A 20,699-nucleotide genomic window follows, 5' to 3' on the forward strand; every position below is an offset into this window, starting at 1 on the left:
TAAGGAAGAGATGGAAAGACACATGGTAATTAGGTAAACCATCTATTTTAAATGACAAATGAGAAACAATTTAAACATAGAGTTACAAGCGAAAACTGGAATTCACACGGAAGAACATGCAAGTAAGCATTATACAGCTGATAAAAGATAAACGAAAATGAGGAGAAGAAGAAAATGATGAAACTTTAACAGAAAATTTTCGCGAGGAACAAACAAAACCGAACATAGACAAGTATAATACACACACATAAAGCGCTATATTTGCGTGACGAAAACGTAACTTAAATTCGAAACAAAAGAGGCTGAACACATAATAAAAAGAACATATCCGAACCGAATTTACGTATAAAATTTCATGAAAATAGCATAAACGTGGGAATCAAAGCATAAGGAAGAGATGGGAAAGACACATGGTAATTAGGTAAACCATCTATTTTAAATGACAAATGAGAAACAATTTAAACATAGAGTTACAAGCGAAAACTGGAATTCACACGGAAGAACATGCAAGTAAGCATTATACAGCTGATAAAAGATAAACGAAAATGAGGAGAAGAAGAAAATGATGAAACTTTAACAGAAAATTTTCGCGAGGAACAAACAAAACCGAACATAGACAAGTATAATACACACACATAAAGCGCTATATTTGCGTGACGAAAACGTAACTTAAATTCGAAACAAAAGAGGCTGAACACATAATAAAAAGAACATATCCGAACCGAATTTACGTATAAAATTTCATGAAAATAGCATAAACGTGGGAATCAAAGCATAAGGAAGAGATGGGAAAGACGCATGGTAATTAGGTAAACCATCTATTTTAAATGACAAATGAGAAACAATTTAAACATAGAGTTACAAGCGAAAACTGGAATTCACACGGAAGAACATGCAAGTAAGCATTATACAGCTGATAAAAGATAAACGAAAATGAGGAGAAGAAGAAAATGATGAAACTTTAACAGAAAATTTTCGCGAGGAACAAACAAAACCGAACATAGACAAGTATAATACACACACATAAAGCGCTATATTTGCGTGACGAAAACGTAACTTAAATTCGAAACAAAAGAGGCTGAACACATAATAAAAAGAACATATCCGAACCGAATTTACGTATAAAATTTCATGAAAATAGCATAAACGTGGGAATCAAAGCATAAGGAAGAGATGGGAAAGACACATGGTAATTAGGTAAACCATCTATTTTAAATGACAAATGAGAAACAATTTAAACATAGAGTTACAAGCGAAAACTGGAATTCACACGGAAGAACATGCAAGTAAGCATTATACAGCTGATAAAAGATAAACGAAAATGAGGAGAAGAAGAAAATGATGAAACTTTAACAGAAAATTTTCGCGAGGAACAAACAAAACCGAACATAGACAAGTATAATACACACACATAAAGCGCTATATTTGCGTGACGAAAACGTAACTTAAATTCGAAACAAAAGAGGCTGAACACATAATAAAAAGAACATATCCGAACCGAATTTACGTATAAAATTTCATGAAAATAGCATAAACGTGGGAATCAAAGCATAAGGAAAAGATGGGAAAGACACATGGTAATTAGGTAAACCATCTATTTTAAATGACAAATGAGAAACAATTTAAACATAGAGTTACAAGCGAAAACTGGAATTCACACGAAAGAACATGCAAGTAAGCAATATACAGCTGATAAAAGATAAACGAAAATGAGGAGAAGAAGAAAATGATGAAACTTTAACAGAAAATTTTCGCGAGGAACAAACAAAACCGAACATAGACAAGTATAATACACACACATAAAGCGCTATATTTGCGTGACGAAAACGTAACTTAAATTCGAAACAAAAGAGGCTGAACACATAATAAAATGAACATATCCGAACCGAATTTACGTATAAAATTTCATGAAAATAGCATAAACGTGGGAATCAAAGCATAAGGAAGAGATGGGAAAGACACATGGTAATTAGGTAAACCATCTATTTTAAATGACAAATGAGAAACAATTTAAACATAGAGTTACAAGCGAAAACTGGAATTCACACGGAAGAACATGCAAGTAAGCATTATACAGCTGATAAAAGATAAACGAAAATGAGGAGAAGAAGAAAATGATGAAACTTTAACAGAAAATTTTCGCGAGGAACAAACAAAACCGAACATAGACAAGTATAATACACACACATAAAGCGCTATATTTGCGTGACGAAAACGTAACTTAAATTCGAAACAAAAGAGGCTGAACACATAATAAAAAGAACATATCCGAACCGAATTTACGTATAAAATTTCATGAAAATAGCATAAACGTGGGAATCAAAGCATAAGGAAGAGATGGGAAAGACACATGGCAATTAGGTAAACCATCTATTTTAAATGACAAATGAGAAACAATTTAAACATAGAGTTACAAGCGAAAACTGGAATTCACACGGAAGAACATGCAAGTAAGCAATATACAGCTGATAAAAGATAAACGATAATGAGGAGAAGAAGAAAATGATGAAACTTTAACAGAAAATTTTCGCGAGGAACAAACAAAACCGAACATAGACAAGTATAATACACACACATAAAGCGCTATATTTGCGTGACGAAAACGTAACTTAAATTCGAAACAAAAGAGGCTGAACACATAATAAAAAGAACATATCCGAACCGAATTTACGTATAAAATTTCATGAAAATAGCATAAACGTGGGAATCAAAGCATAAGGAAGAGATGGGAAAGACACATGGTAATTACGTAAACTATCTATTTTAAATGACAAATGAGAAACAATTTAAACATAGAGTTACAAGCGAAAACTGGAATTCACACGGAAGAACATGCAAGTAAGCATTATACAGCTGATAAAAGATAAACGAAAATGAGGAGAAGAAGAAAATGATGAAACTTTAACAGAAAATTTTCGCGAGGAACAAACAAAACCGAACATAGACAAGTATAATACACACACATAAAGCGCTATATTTGCGTGACGAAAACGTAACTTAAATTCGAAACAAAAGAGGCTGAACACATAATAAAAAGAACATATCCGAACCGAATTTACGTATAAAATTTCATGAAAATAGCATAAACGTGGGAATCAAAGCATAAGGAAGAGATGGGAAAGACACATGGTAATTACGTAAACCATCTATTTTAAATGACAAATGAGAAACAATTTAAACATAGAGTTACAAGCGAAAACTGGAATTCACACGGAAGAACATGCAAGTAAGCATTATACAGCTGATAAAAGATAAACGAAAATGAGGAGAAGAAGAAAATGATGAAACTTTAACAGAAAATTTTCGCGAGGAACAAACAAAACCGAACATAGACAAGTATAATACACACACATAAAGCGCTATATTTGCGTGACGAAAACGTAACTTAAATTCGAAACAAAAGAGGCTGAACACATAATAAAAAGAACATATCCGAACCGAATTTACGTATAAAATTTCATGAAAATAGCATAAACGTGGGAATCAAAGCATAAGGAAGAGATGGGAAAGACACATGGTAATTAGGTAAACCATCTATTTTAAATGACAAATGAGAAACAATTTAAACATAGAGTTACAAGCAAAAACTGGAATTCACACGGAAGAACATGCAAGTAAGCATTATACAGCTGATAAAAGATAAACGAAAATGAGGAGAAGAAGAAAATGATGAAACTTTAACAGAAAATTTTCGCGAGGAACAAACAAAACCGAACATAGACAAGTATAATACACACACATAAAGCGCTATATTTGCGTGACGAAAACGTAACTTAAATTCGAAACAAAAGAGGCTGAACACATAATAAAAAGAACATATCCGAACCGAATTTACGTATAAAATTTCATGAAAATAGCATAAACGTGGGAATCAAAGCATAAGGAAGAGATGGGAAAGACACATGGCAATTAGGTAAACCATCTATTTTAAATGACAAATGAGAAACAATTTTAAACATAGAGTTACAAGCGAAAACTGGAATTCACACGGAAGAACATGCAAGTAAGCAATATACAGCTGATAAAAGATAAACGATAATGAGGAGAAGAAGAAAATGATGAAACTTTAACAGAAAATTTTCGCGAGGAACAAACAAAACCGAACATAGACAAGTATAATACACACACATAAAGCGCTATATTTGCGTGACGAAAACGTAACTTAAATTCGAAACAAAAGAGGCTGAACACATAATAAAAAGAACATATCCGAACCGAATTTACGTATAAAATTTCATGAAAATAGCATAAACGTGGGAATCAAAGCATAAGGAAGAGATGGGAAAGACACATGGCAATTAGGTAAACCATCTATTTTAAATGACAAATGAGAAACAATTTAAACATAGAGTTACAAGCGAAAACTGGAATTCACACGGAAGAACATGCAAGTAAGCAATATACAGCTGATAAAAGATAAACGATAATGAGGAGAAGAAGAAAATGATGAAACTTTAACAGAAAATTTTCGCGAGGAACAAACAAAACCGAACATAGACAAGTATAATACACACACATAAAGCGCTATATTTGCGTGACGAAAACGTAACTTAAATTCGAAACAAAAGAGGCTGAACACATAATAAAAAGAACATATCCGAACCGAATTTACGTATAAAATTTCATGAAAATAGCATAAACGTGGGAATCAAAGCATAAGGAAGAGATGGGAAAGACACATGGTAATTACGTAAACCATCTATTTTAAATGACAAATGAGAAACAATTTAAACATAGAGTTACAAGCGAAAACTGGAATTCACACGGAAGAACATGCAAGTAAGCATTATACAGCTGATAAAAGATAAACGAAAATGAGGAGAAGAAGAAAATGATGAAACTTTAACAGAAAATTTTCGCGAGGAACAAACAAAACCGAACATAGACAAGTATAATACACACACATAAAGCGCTATATTTGCGTGACGAAAACGTAACTTAAATTCGAAACAAAAGAGGCTGAACACATAATAAAAAGAACATATCCGAACCGAATTTACGTATAAAATTTCATGAAAATAGCATAAACGTGGGAATCAAAGCATAAGGAAGAGATGGGAAAGACACATGGTAATTACGTAAACCATCTATTTTAAATGACAAATGAGAAACAATTTAAACATAGAGTTACAAGCGAAAACTGGAATTCACACGGAAGAACATGCAAGTAAGCATTATACAGCTGATAAAAGATAAACGAAAATGAGGAGAAGAAGAAAATGATGAAACTTTAACAGAAAATTTTCGCGAGGAACAAACAAAACCGAACATAGACAAGTATAATACACACACATAAAGCGCTATATTTGCGTGACGAAAACGTAACTTAAATTCGAAACAAAAGAGGCTGAACACATAATAAAAAGAACATATCCGAACCGAATTTACGTATAAAATTTCATGAAAATAGCATAAACGTGGGAATCAAAGCATAAGGAAGAGATGGGAAAGACACATGGTAATTAGGTAAACAATCTATTTTAAATGACAAATGAGAAACAATTTAAACATAGAGTTACAAGCAAAAACTGGAATTCACACGGAAGAACATGCAAGTAAGCATTATACAGCTGATAAAAGATAAACGAAAATGAGGAGAAGAAGAAAATGATGAAACTTTAACAGAAAATTTTCGCGAGGAACAAACAAAACCGAACATAGACAAGTATAATACACACACATAAAGCGCTATATTTGCGTGACGAAAACGTAACTTAAATTCGAAACAAAAGAGGCTGAACACATAAAAGAACATGTCCCAACCGATTTTACGTATAAAATTTCATGAAAATAGCATAAACGTGGGAATCAAAGCATAAGGAAGAGATGGGAAAGACACATGGTAATTAGGTAAACCATCTATTTTAAATGACAAATGAGAAACAATTTAAACATAGAGTTACAAGCGAAAACTGGAATTCACACGGAAGAACATGCAAGTAAGCATTATACAGCTGATAAAAGATAAACGAAAATGAGGAGAAGAAGAAAATGATGAAACTTTAACAGAAAATTTTCGCGAGGAACAAACAAAACCGAACATAGACAAGTATAATACACACACATAAAGCGCTATATTTGCGTGACGAAAACGTAACTTAAATTCGAAACAAAAGAGGCTGAACACATAATAAAAAGAACATATCCGAACCGAATTTACGTATAAAATTTCATGAAAATAGCATAAACGTGGGAATCAAAGCATAAGGAAGAGATGGGAAAGACACATGGTAATTAGGTAAACCATCTATTTTAAATGACAAATGAGAAACAATTTAAACATAGAGTTACAAGCGAAAACTGGAATTCACACGGAAGAACATGCAAGTAAGCATTATACAGCTGATAAAAGATAAACGAAAATGAGGAGAAGAAGAAAATGATGAAACTTTAACAGAAAATTTTCGCGAGGAACAAACAAAACCGAACATAGACAAGTATAATACACACACATAAAGCGCTATATTTGCGTGACGAAAACGTAACTTAAATTCGAAACAAAAGAAGCTGAACACATAATAAAAAGAACATATCCGAACCGAATTTACGTATAAAATTTCATGAAAATAGCATAAACGTGGGAATCAAAGCATAAGGAAGAGATGGGAAAGACACATGGTAATTAGGTAAACCATCTATTTTAAATGACAAATGAGAAACAATTTAAACATAGAGTTACAAGCGAAAACTGGAATTCACACGGAAGAACATGCAAGTAAGCATTATACAGCTGATAAAAGATAAACGAAAATGAGGAGAAGAAAATGATGAAACTTTAAGAGAAAATTTTCGCGAGGAACAAACAAAACCGAACATAGACAAGTATAATACACACACATAAAGCGCTATATTTGCGTGACGAAAACGTAACTTAAATTCGAAACAAAAGAGGCTGAACACATAATAAAAAGGACATATCCGAACCGAATTTACGTATAAAATTTCATGAAAATAGCATAAACGTGGGAATCAAAGCATAAGGAAGAGTTGGGAAAGACACATGGTAATTACGTAAACCATCTATTTTAAATGACAAATGAGAAACAATTTAAACATAGAGTTACAAGCGAAAACTGGAATTCACACGGAAGAACATGCAAGTAAGCATTATACAGCTGATAAAATATAAACGAAAATGAGGAGAAGAAGAAAATGATGAAACTTTAACAGAAAATTTTCGCGAGGAACAAACAAAACCGAACATAGACAAGTATAATACACACACATAAAGCGCTATATTTGCGTGACGAAAACGTAACTTAAATTCGAAACAAAAGATACTGAACACATAATAAAAAGAACATATCCGAACCGAATTTACGTATAAAATTTCATGAAAATAGCATAAACGTGGGAATCAAAGCATAAGGAAGAGATGGGAAAGACACATGGTAATTAGGTAAACCATCTATTTTAAATGACAAATGAGAAACAATTTAAACATAGAGTTACAAGCGAAAACTGGAATTCACACGGAAGAACATGCAAGTAAGCATTATACAGCTGATAAAAGATAAACGAAAATGAGGAGAAGAAGAAAATGATGAAACTTTAACAGAAAATTTTCGCGAGGAACAAACAAAACCGAACATAGACAAGTATAATACACACACATAAAGCGCTATATTTGCGTGACGAAAACGTAACTTAAATTCGAAACAAAAGAGGCTGAACACATAATAAAAAGAACATATCCGAACCGAATTTACGTATAAAATTTCATGAAAATAGCATAAACGTGGAAATCAAAGTATAAGGAAGAGATGGTAAAGACACATGGTAATTAGGTAAACCATCTATTTTAAATGACAAATGAGAAACAATTTAAACATAGAGTTACAAGCGAAAACTGGAATTCACACGGAAGAACATGCAAGTAAGCATTATACAGCTGATAAAAGATAAACGAAAATGAGGAGAAGAAGAAAATGATGAAACTTTAACAGAAAATTTTCGCGAGGAACAAACAAAACCGAACATAGACAAGTATAATACACACACATAAAGCGCTATATTTGCGTGACGAAAACGTAACTTAAATTCGAAACAAAAGAAGCTGAACACATAATAAAAAGAACATATCCGAACCGAATTTACGTATAAAATTTCATGAAAATAGCATAAGCGTGGGAATCAAAGCATAAGGAAGAGATGGGAAAGACACATGGTAATTAGGTAAACCATCTATTTTAAATGACAAATGAGAAACAATTTAAACATAGAGTTACAACGAAAACTGGAATTCACACGGAAGAACATGCAAGTAAGCATTATACAGCTGATAAAAGATAAACGAAAATGAGGAGAAGAAGAAAATGATGAAACTTTAACAGAAAATTTTCGCGAGGAACAAACAAAACCGAACATAGACAAGTATAATACACACACATAAAGCGCTATATTTGCGTGACGAAAACGTAACTTAAATTCGAAACAAAAGAGGCTGAACACATAATAAAAAGAACATATCCGAACCGAATTTACATATAAAATTTCATGAAAATAGCATAAACGTGGGAATCAAAGCATAAGGAAGAGATGGGAAAGACACATGGTAATTAGGTAAACCATCTATTTTAAATGACAAATGAGAAACAATTTAAACATAGAGTTACAAGCGAAAACTGGAATTCACACGGAAGAACATGCAAGTAAGCATTATACAGCTGATAAAAGATAAACGAAAATGAGGAGAAGAAAATGATGAAACTTTAACAGAAAATTTTCGCGAGGAACAAACAAAACCGAACATAGACAAGTATAATACACACACATAAAGCGCTATATTTGCGTGACGAAAACGTAACTTAAATTCGAAACAAAAGAGGCTGAACACATAATAAAAAGGACATATCCGAACCGAATTTACGTATAAAATTTCATGAAAATAGCATAAACGTGGGAATCAAAGCATAAGGAAGAGATGGGAAAGACACATGGTAATTACGTAAACCATCTATTTTAAATGACAAATGAGAAACAATTTAAACATAGAGTTACAAGCGAAAACTGGAATTCACACGGAAGAACATGCAAGTAAGCATTATACAGCTGATAAAATATAAACGAAAATGAGGAGAAGAAGAAAATGATGAAACTTTAACAGAAAATTTTCGCGAGGAACAAACAAAACCGAACATAGACAAGTATAATACACACACATAAAGCGCTATATTTGCGTGACGAAAACGTAACTTAAATTCGAAACAAAAGAGGCTGAACACATAATAAAAAGAACATATCCGAACCGAATTTACGTATAAAATTTCATGAAAATAGCATAAACGTGGGAATCAAAGCATAAGGAAGAGATGGGAAAGACACATGGTAATTACGTAAACCATCTATTTTAAATGACAAATGAGAAACAATTTAAACATAGAGTTACAAGCGAAAACTGGAATTCACACGGAAGAACATGCAAGTAAGCATTATACAGCTGATAAAAGATAAACGAAAATGAGGAGAAGAAGAAAATGATGAAACTTTAACAGAAAATTTTCGCGAGGAACAAACAAAACCGAACATAGACAAGTATAATACACACACATAAAGCGCTATATTTGCGTGACGAAAACGTAACTTAAATTCGAAACAAAAGAGGCTGAACACATAATAAAAAGAACATATCCGAACCGAATTTACGTATAAAATTTCATGAAAATAGCATAAACGTGGGAATCAAAGCATAAGGAAGAGATGGGAAAGACACATGGTAATTAGGTAAACCATCTATTTTAAATGACAAATGAGAAACAATTTAAACATAGAGTTACAAGCAAAAACTGGAATTCACACGGAAGAACATGCAAGTAAGCATTATACAGCTGATAAAAGATAAACGAAAATGAGGAGAAGAAGAAAATGATGAAACTTTAACAGAAAATTTTCGCGAGGAACAAACAAAACCGAACATAGACAAGTATAATACACACACATAAAGCGCTATATTTGCGTGACGAAAACGTAACTTAAATTCGAAACAAAAGAGGCTGAACACATAATAAAAGAACATGTCCGAACCGATTTTACGTATAAAATTTCATGAAAATAGCATAAACGTGGGAATCAAAGCATAAGGAAGAGATGGGAAAGACACATGGTAATTAGGTAAACCATCTATTTTAAATGACAAATGAGAAACAATTTAAACATAGAGTTACAAGCGAAAACTGGAATTCACACGGAAGAACATGCAAGTAAGCATTATACAGCTGATAAAAGATAAACGAAAATGAGGAGAAGAAGAAAATGATGAAACTTTAACAGAAAATTTTCGCGAGGAACAAACAAAACCGAACATAGACAAGTATAATACACACACATAAAGCGCTATATTTGCGTGACGAAAACGTAACTTAAATTCGAAACAAAAGAGGCTGAACACATAATAAAAAGAACATATCCGAACCGAATTTACGTATAAAATTTCATGAAAATAGCATAAACGTGGGAATCAAAGCATAAGGAAGAGATGGGAAAGACACATGGTAATTAGGTAAACCATCTATTTTAAATGACAAATGAGAAACAATTTAAACATAGAGTTACAAGCGAAAACTGGAATTCACACGGAAGAACATGCAAGTAAGCATTATACAGCTGATAAAAGATAAACGAAAATGAGGAGAAGAAGAAAATGATGAAACTTTAACAGAAAATTTTCGCGAGGAACAAACAAAACCGAACATAGACAAGTATAATACACACACATAAAGCGCTATATTTGCGTGACGAAAACGTAACTTAAATTCGAAACAAAAGAGGCTGAACACATAATAAAAAGAACATATCCGAACCGAATTTACATATAAAATTTCATGAAAATAGCATAAACGTGGGAATCAAAGCATAAGGAAGAGATGGGAAAGACACATGGTAATTAGGTAAACCATCTATTTTAAATGACAAATGAGAAACAATTTAAACATAGAGTTACAAGCGAAAACTGGAATTCACACGGAAGAACATGCAAGTAAGCATTATACAGCTGATAAAAGATAAACGAAAATGAGGAGAAGAAAATGATGAAACTTTAACAGAAAATTTTCGCGACGAACAAACAAAACCGAACATAGACAAGTATAATACACACACATAAAGCGCTATATTTGCGTGACGAAAACGTAACTTAAATTCGAAACAAAAGAGGCTGAACACATAATAAAAAGGACATATCCGAACCGAATTTACGTATAAAATTTTATGAAAATAGCATAAACGTGGGAATCAAAGCATAAGGAAGAGATGGGAAAGACACATGGTAATTACGTAAACCATCTATTTTAAATGACAAATGAGAAACAATTTAAACATAGAGTTACAAGCGAAAACTGGAATTCACACGGAAGAACATGCAAGTAAGCATTATACAGCTGATAAAATATAAACGAAAATGAGGAGAAGAAGAAAATGATGAAACTTTAACAGAAAATTTTCGCGAGGAACAAACAAAACCGAACATAGACAAGTATAATACACACACATAAAGCGCTATATTTGCGTGACGAAAACGTAACTTAAATTCGAAACAAAAGAGGCTGAACACATAATAAAAAGAACATATCCGAACCGAATTTACGTATAAAATTTCATGAAAATAGCATAAACGTGGGAATCAAAGCATAAGGAAGAGATGGGAAAGACACATGGTAATTAGGTAAACCATCTATTTTAAATGACAAATGAGAAACAATTTAAACATAGAGTTACAAGCGAAAACTGGAATTCACACGGAAGAACATGCAAGTAAGCATTATACAGCTGATAAAAGATAAACGAAAATGAGGAGAAGAAGAAAATGATGAAACTTTAAGAGAAAATTTTCGCGAGGAACAAACAAAACCGAACATAGACAAGTATAATACACACACATAAAGCGCTATATTTGCGTGACGAAAACGTAACTTAAATTCGAAACAAAAGAGGCTGAACACATAATAAAAAGAACATATCCGAACCGAATTTACGTATAAAATTTCATGAAAATAGCATAAACGTGGAAATCAAAGCATAAGGAAGAGATGGGAAAGACACATGGTAATTAGGTAAACCATCTATTTTAAATGACAAATGAGAAACAATTTAAACATAGAGTTACAAGCGAAAACTGGAATTCACACGGAAGAACATGCAAGTAAGCATTATACAGCTGATAAAAGATAAACGAAAATGAGGAGAAGAAAATGATGAAACTTTAACAGAAAATTTTCGCGAGGAACAAACAAAACCGAACATAGACAAGTATAATACACACACATAAAGCGCTATATTTGCGTGACGAAAACGTAACTTAAATTCGAAACAAAAGAGGCTGAACACATAATAAAAAGGACATATCCGAACCGAATTTACGTATAAAATTTCATGAAAATAGCATAAACGTGGGAATCAAAGCATAAGGAAGAGATGGGAAAGACACATGGTAATTACGTAAACCATCTATTTTAAATGACAAATGAGAAACAATTTAAACATAGAGTTACAAGCGAAAACTGGAATTCACACGGAAGAACATGCAAGTAAGCATTATACAGCTGATAAAAGATAAACGAAAATGAGGAGAAGAAGAAAATGATGAAACTTTAACAGAAAATTTTCGCGAGGAACAAACAAAACCGAACATAGACAAGTATAATACACACACATAAAGCGCTATATTTGCGTGACGAAAACGTAACTTAAATTCGAAACAAAAGAGGCTGAACACATAATAAAAAGGACATATCCGAACCGAATTTACGTATAAAATTTCATGAAAATAGCATAAACGTGGGAATCAAAGCATAAGGAAGAGATGGGAAAGACACATGGTAATTACGTAAACCATCTATTTTAAATGACAAATGAGAAACAATTTAAACATAGAGTTACAAGCGAAAACTGGAATTCACACGGAAGAACATGCAAGTAAGCATTATACAGCTGATAAAATATAAACGAAAATGAGGAGAAGAAGAAAATGATGAAACTTTAACAGAAAATTTTCGCGAGGAACAAACAAAACCGAACATAGACAAGTATAATACACACACATAAAGCGCTATATTTGCGTGACGAAAACGTAACTTAAATTCGAAACAAAAGAGGCTGAACACATAATAAAAAGAACATATCCGAACCGAATTTACGTATAAAATTTCATGAAAATAGCATAAACGTGGGAATCAAAGCATAAGGAAGAGATGGGAAAGACACATGGTAATTAGGTAAACCATCTATTTTAAATGACAAATGAGAAACAATTTAAACATAGAGTTACAAGCAAAAACTGGAATTCACACGGAAGAACATGCAAGTAAGCATTATACAGCTGATAAAAGATAAACGAAAATGAGGAGAAGAAGAAAATGATGAAACTTTAAGAGAAAATTTTCGCGAGGAACAAACAAAACCGAACATAGACAAGTATAATACACACACATAAAGCGCTATATTTGCGTGACGAAAACGTAACTTAAATTCGAAACAAAAGAGGCTGAACACATAATAAAAGAACATGTCCGAACCGATTTTACGTATAAAATTTCATGAAAATAGCATAAACGTGGGAATCAAAGCATAAGGAAGAGATGGGAAAGACACATGGTAATTAGGTAAACCATCTATTTTAAATGACAAATGAGAAACAATTTAAACATAGAGTTACAAGCGAAAACTGGAATTCACACGGAAGAACATGCAAGTAAGCATTATACAGCTGATAAAAGATAAACGAAAATGAGGAGAAGAAGAAAATGATGAAACTTTAACAGAAAATTTTCGCGAGGAACAAACAAAACCGAACATAGACAAGTATAATACACACACATAAAGCGCTATATTTGCGTGACGAAAACGTAACTTAAATTCGAAACAAAAGAGGCTGAACACATAATAAAAAGAACATATCCGAACCGAATTTACGTATAAAATTTCATGAAAATAGCATAAACGTGGGAATCAAAGCATAAGGAAGAGATGGGAAAGACACATGGTAATTAGGTAAACCATCTATTTTAAATGACAAATGAGAAACAATTTAAACATAGAGTTACAAGCGAAAACTGGAATTCACACGGAAGAACATGCAAGTAAGCATTATACAGCTGATAAAAGATAAACGAAAATGAGGAGAAGAAGAAAATGATGAAACTTTAACAGAAAATTTTCGCGAGGAACAAACAAAACCGAACATAGACAAGTATAATACACACACATAAAGCGCTATATTTGCGTGACGAAAACGTAACTTAAATTCGAAACAAAAGAAGCTGAACACATAATAAAAAGAACATATCCGAACCGAATTTACGTATAAAATTTCATGAAAATAGCATAAACGTGGGAATCAAAGCATAAGGAAGAGATGGGAAAGACACATGGTAATTACGTAAACCATCTATTTTAAATGACAAATGAGAAACAATTTAAACATAGAGTTACAAGCGAAAACTGGAATTCACACGGAAGAACATGCAAGTAAGCATTATACAGCTGATAAAAGATAAACGAAAATGAGGAGAAGAAAATGATGAAACTTTAAGAGAAAATTTTCGCGAGGAACAAACAAAACCGAACATAGACAAGTATAATACACACACATAAAGCGCTATATTTGCGTGACGAAAACGTAACTTAAATTCGAAACAAAAGAGGCTGAACACATAATAAAAAGGACATATCCGAACCGAATTTACGTATAAAATTTCATGAAAATAGCATAAACGTGGGAATCAAAGCATAAGGAAGAGATGGGAAAGACACATGGTAATTAGGTAAACCATCTATTTTAAATGACAAATGAGAAACAATTTAAACATAGAGTTACAAGCGAAAACTGGAATTCACACGGAAGAACATGCAAGTAAGCATTATACAGCTGATAAAAGATAAACGAAAATGAGGAGAAGAAGAAAATGATGAAACTTTAACAGAAAATTTTCGCGAGGAACAAACAAAACCGAACATAGACAAGTATAATACACACACATAAAGCGCTATATTTGCGTGACGAAAACGTAACTTAAATTCGAAACAAAAGAGGCTGAACACATAATAAAAAGAACATATCCGAACCGAATTTACATATAAAATTTCATGAAAATAGCATAAACGTGGGAATCAAAGCATAAGGAAGAGATGGGAAAGACACATGGTAATTAGGTAAACCATCTATTTTAAATGACAAATGAGAAACAATTTAAACATAGAGTTACAAGCGAAAACTGGAATTCACACGGAAGAACATGCAAGTAAGCATTATACAGCTGATAAAAGATAAACGAAAATGAGGAGAAGAAAATGATGAAACTTTAACAGAAAATTTTCGCGACGAACAAACAAAACCGAACATAGACAAGTATAATACACACACATAAAGCGCTATATTTGCGTGACGAAAACGTAACTTAAATTCGAAACAAAAGAGGCTGAACACATAATAAAAAGGACATATCCGAACCGAATTTACGTATAAAATTTCATGAAAATAGCATAAACGTGGGAATCAAAGCATAAGGAAGAGATGGGAAAGACACATGGTAATTACGTAAACCATCTATTTTAAATGACAAATGAGAAACAATTTAAACATAGAGTTACAAGCGAAAACTGGAATTCACACGGAAGAACATGCAAGTAAGCATTATACAGCTGATAAAATATAAACGAAAATGAGGAGAAGAAGAAAATGATGAAACTTTAACAGAAAATTTTCGCGAGGAACAAACAAAACCGAACATAGACAAGTATAATACACACACATAAAGCGCTATATTTGCGTGACGAAAACGTAACTTAAATTCGAAACAAAAGAGGCTGAACACATAATAAAAAGAACATATCCGAACCGAATTTACGTATAAAATTTCATGAAAATAGCATAAACGTGGGAATCAAAGCATAAGGAAGAGATGGGAAAGACACATGGTAATTACGTAAACCATCTATTTTAAATGACAAATGAGAAACAATTTAAACATAGAGTTACAAGCGAAAACTGGAATTCACACGGTAAGAACATGCAAGTAAGCATTATACAGCTGATAAAAGATAAACGAAAATGAGGAGAAGAAGAAAATGATGAAACTTTAAGAGAAAATTTTCGCGAGGAACAAACAAAACCGAACATAGACAAGTATAATACACACACATAAAGCGCTATATTTGCGTGACGAAAACGTAACTTAAATTCGAATCAAAAGAGGCTGAACACATAATAAAAAGAACATATCCGAACCGAATTTACGTATAAAATTTCATGAAAATAGCATAAACGTGGAAATCAAAGCATAAGGAAGAGATGGGAAAGACACATGGTAATTAGGTAAACCATCTATTTTAAATGACAAATGAGAAACAATTTAAACATAGAGTTACAAGCGAAAACTGGAATTCACACGGAAGAACATGCAAGTAAGCATTATACAGCTGATAAAAGATAAACGAAAATGAGGAGAAGAAGAAAATGATGAAACTTTAACAGAAAATTTTCGCGAGGAACAAACAAAACCGAACATAGACAAGTATAATACACACACATAAAGCGCTATATTTGCGTGACGAAAACGTAACTTAAATTCGAAACAAAAGAAGCTGAACACATAATAAAAAGAACATATCCGAACCGAATTTACGTATAAAATTTCATGAAAATAGCATAAGCGTGTGAATCAAAGCATAAGGAAGAGATGGGAAAGACACATGGTAATTAGGTAAACCATCTATTTTAAATGACAAATGAGAAACAATTTAAACATAGAGTTACAAGCGAAAACTGGAATTCACACGGAAGAACATGCAAGTAAGCATTATACAGCTGATAAAAGATAAACGAAAATGAGGAGAAGAAGAAAATGATGAAACTTTAACAGAAAATTTTCGCGAGGAACAAACAAAACCGAATATAGACAAGTATAATACACACACATAAAGCGCTATATTTGCGTGACGAAAACGTAACTTAAATTCGAAAAAAGAGGCTGAACACATAATAAAAAGAACATATCCGAACCGAATTTACATATAAAATTTCATGAAAATAGCATAAACGTGGGAATCAAAGCATAAGGAAGAGATGGGAAAGACACATGGTAATTAGGTAAACCATCTATTTTAAATGACAAATGAGAAACAATTTAAACATAGAGTTACAAGCGAAAACTGGAATTCACACGGAAGAACATGCAAGTAAGCATTATACAGCTGATAAAAGATAAACGAAAATGAGGAGAAGAAGAAAATGATGAAACTTTAACAGAAAATTTTCGCGAGGAACAAACAAAACCGAACATAGACAAGTATAATACACACACATAAAGCGCTATATTTGCGTGACGAAAACGTAACTTAAATTCGAAACAAAAGAGGCTGAACACATAATAAAAAGAACATATCCGAACCGAATTTACGTATAAAATTTCATGAAAATAGCATAAACGTGGGAATCAAAGCATAAGGAAGAGATGGGAAAGACACATGGTAATTAGGTAAACCATCTATTTTAAATGACAAATGAGAAACAATTTAAACATAGAGTTACAAGCGAAAACTGGAATTCACACGGAAGAACATGCAAGTAAGCATTATACAGCTGATAAAAGATAAACGAAAATGAGGAGAAGAAGAAAATGATGAAACTTTAACAGAAAATTTTCGCGAGGAACAAACAAAACCGAACATAGACAAGTATAATACACACACATAAAGCGCTATATTTGCGTGACGAAAACGTAACTTAAATTCGAAACAAAAGAGGCTGAACACATAATAAAAAGAACATATCCAAACCGAATTTACGTATAAAATTTCATGAAAATAGCATAAACGTGGGAATCAAAGCATAAGGAAGAGATGGGAAAGACACATGGTAATTAGGTAAACCATCTATTTTAAATGACAAATGAGAAACAATTTAAACATAGAGTTACAAGCGAAAACTGGAATTCACACGGAAGAACATGCAAGTAAGCATTATACAGCTGATAAAAGATAAACGAAAATGAGGAGAAGAAGAAAATGATGAAACTTTAACAGAAAATTTTCGCGAGGAACAAACAAAACCGAACATAGACAAGTATAATACACACACATAAAGCGCTATATTTGCGTGACGAAAACGTAACTTAAATTCGAAACAAAAGAAGCTGAACACATAATAAAAAGAACATATCCGAACCGAATTTACGTATAAAATTTCATGAAAATAGCATAAACGTGGGAATCAAAGCATAAGGAAGAGATGGGAAAGACACATGGTAATTAGGTAAACCATCTATTTTAAATGACAAATGAGAAACAATTTAAACATAGAGTTACAAGCGAAAACTGGAATTCACACGGAAGAACATGCAAGTAAGCATTATACAGCTGATAAAAGATAAACGAAAATGAGGAGAAGAAAATGATGAAACTTTAAGAGAAAATTTTCGCGAGGAACAAACAAAACCGAACATAGACAAGTATAATACACACACATAAAGCGCTATATTTGCGTGACGAAAACGTAACTTAAATTCGAAACAAAAGAGGCTGAACACATAATAAAAAGGACATATCCGAACCGAATTTACGTATAAAATTTCATGAAAATAGCATAAACGTGGGAATCAAAGCATAAGTAAGAGATGGGAAAGACACATGGTAATTACGTAAACCATCTATTTTAAATGACAAATGAGAAACAATTTAAACATAGAGTTACAAGCGAAAACTGGAATTCACACGGAAGAACATGCAAGTAAGCATTATACAGCTGATAAAAGATAAACGAAAATGAGGAGAAGAAGAAAATGATGAAACTTTAACAGAAAATTTTCGCGAGGAACAAACAAAACCGAACATAGACAAGTATAATACACACACATAAAGCGCTATATTTGCGTGACGAAAACGTAACTTAAATTCGAAACAAAAGATACTGAACACATAATAAAAAGAACATATCCGAACCGAATTTACGTATAAAATTTCATGAAAATAGCATAAACGTGGGAATCAAAGCATAAGGAAGAGATGGGAAAGACACATGGTAATTAGGTAAACCATCTATTTTAAATGACAAATGAGAAACAATTTAAACATAGAGTTACAAGCGAAAACTGGAATTCACACGGAAGAACATGCAAGTAAGCATTATACAGCTGATAAAAGATAAACGAAAATGAGGAGAAGAAGAAAATGATGAAACTTTAACAGAAAATTTTCGCGAGGAACAAACAAAACCGAACATAGACAAGTATAATACACACACATAAAGCGCTATATTTGCGTGACGAAAACGTAACTTAAATTCGAAACAAAAGAGGCTGAACACATAATAAAAAGAACATATCCGAACCGAATTTACGTATAAAATTTCATGAAAATAGCATAAACGTGGAAATCAAAGCATAAGGAAGAGATGGTAAAGACACATGGTAATTAGGTAAACCATCTATTTTAAATGACAAATGAGAAACAATTTAAACATAGAGTTACAAGCGAAAACTGGAATTCACACGGAAGAACATGCAAGTAAGCATTATACAGCTGATAAAAGATAAACGAAAATGAGGAGAAGAAGAAAATGATGAAACTTTAACAGAAAATTTTCGCGAGGAACAAACAAAACCGAACATAGACAAGTATAATACACACACATAAAGCGCTATATTTGCGTGACGAAAACGTAACTTAAATTCGAAACAAAAGAAGCTGAACACATAATAAAAAGAACATATCCGAACCGAATTTACGTATAAAATTTCATGAAAATAGCATAAGCGTGGGAATCAAAGCATAAGGAAGAGATGGGAAAGACACATGGTAATTAGGTAAACCATCTATTTTAAATGACAAATGAGAAACAATTTAAACATAGAGTTACAAGCGAAAACTGGAATTCACACGGAAGAACATGCAAGTAAGCATTATACAGCTGATAAAAGATAAACGAAAATGAGGAGAAGAAGAAAATGATGAAACTTTAACAGAAAATTTTCGCGAGGAACAAACAAAACCGAACATAGACAAGTATAATACACACACATAAAGCGCTATATTTGCGTGACGAAAACGTAACTTAAATTCGAAACAAAAGAGGCTGAACACATAATAAAAAGAACATATCCGAACCGAATTTACATATAAAATTTCATGAAAATAGCATAAACGTGGGAATCAAAGCATAAGGAAGAGATGGGAAAGACACATGGTAATTAGGTAAACCATCTATTTTAAATGACAAATGAGAAACAATTTAAACATAGAGTTACAAGCGAAAACTGGAATTCACACGGAAGAACATGCAAGTAAGCATTATACAGCTGATAAAAGATAAACGAAAATGAGGAGAAGAAAATGATGAAACTTTAACAGAAAATTTTCGCGAGGAACAAACAAAACCGAACATAGACAAGTATAATACACACACATAAAGCGCTATATTTGCGTGACGAAAACGTAACTTAAATTCGAAACAAAAGAGGCTGAACACATAATAAAAAGGACATATCCGAACCGAATTTACGTATAAAATTTCATGAAAATAGCATAAACGTGGGAATCAAAGCATAAGGAAGAGATGGGAAAGACACATGGTAATTAGGTAAACCATCTATTTTAAATGACAAATGAGAAACAATTTAAACATAGAGTTACAAGCGAAAACTGGAATTCACACGGAAGAACATGCAAGTAAGCATTATACAGCTGATAAAAGATAAACGAAAATGAGGAGA

The sequence above is a fragment of the Stegodyphus dumicola genome, chromosome 4 (genome assembly GCF_044657685.1).
Source record: "Stegodyphus dumicola isolate Sdum_Otavi_A_Nest chromosome 4, ASM4465768v1".
NCBI lineage: Eukaryota > Metazoa > Arthropoda > Arachnida > Araneae > Eresidae > Stegodyphus > Stegodyphus dumicola.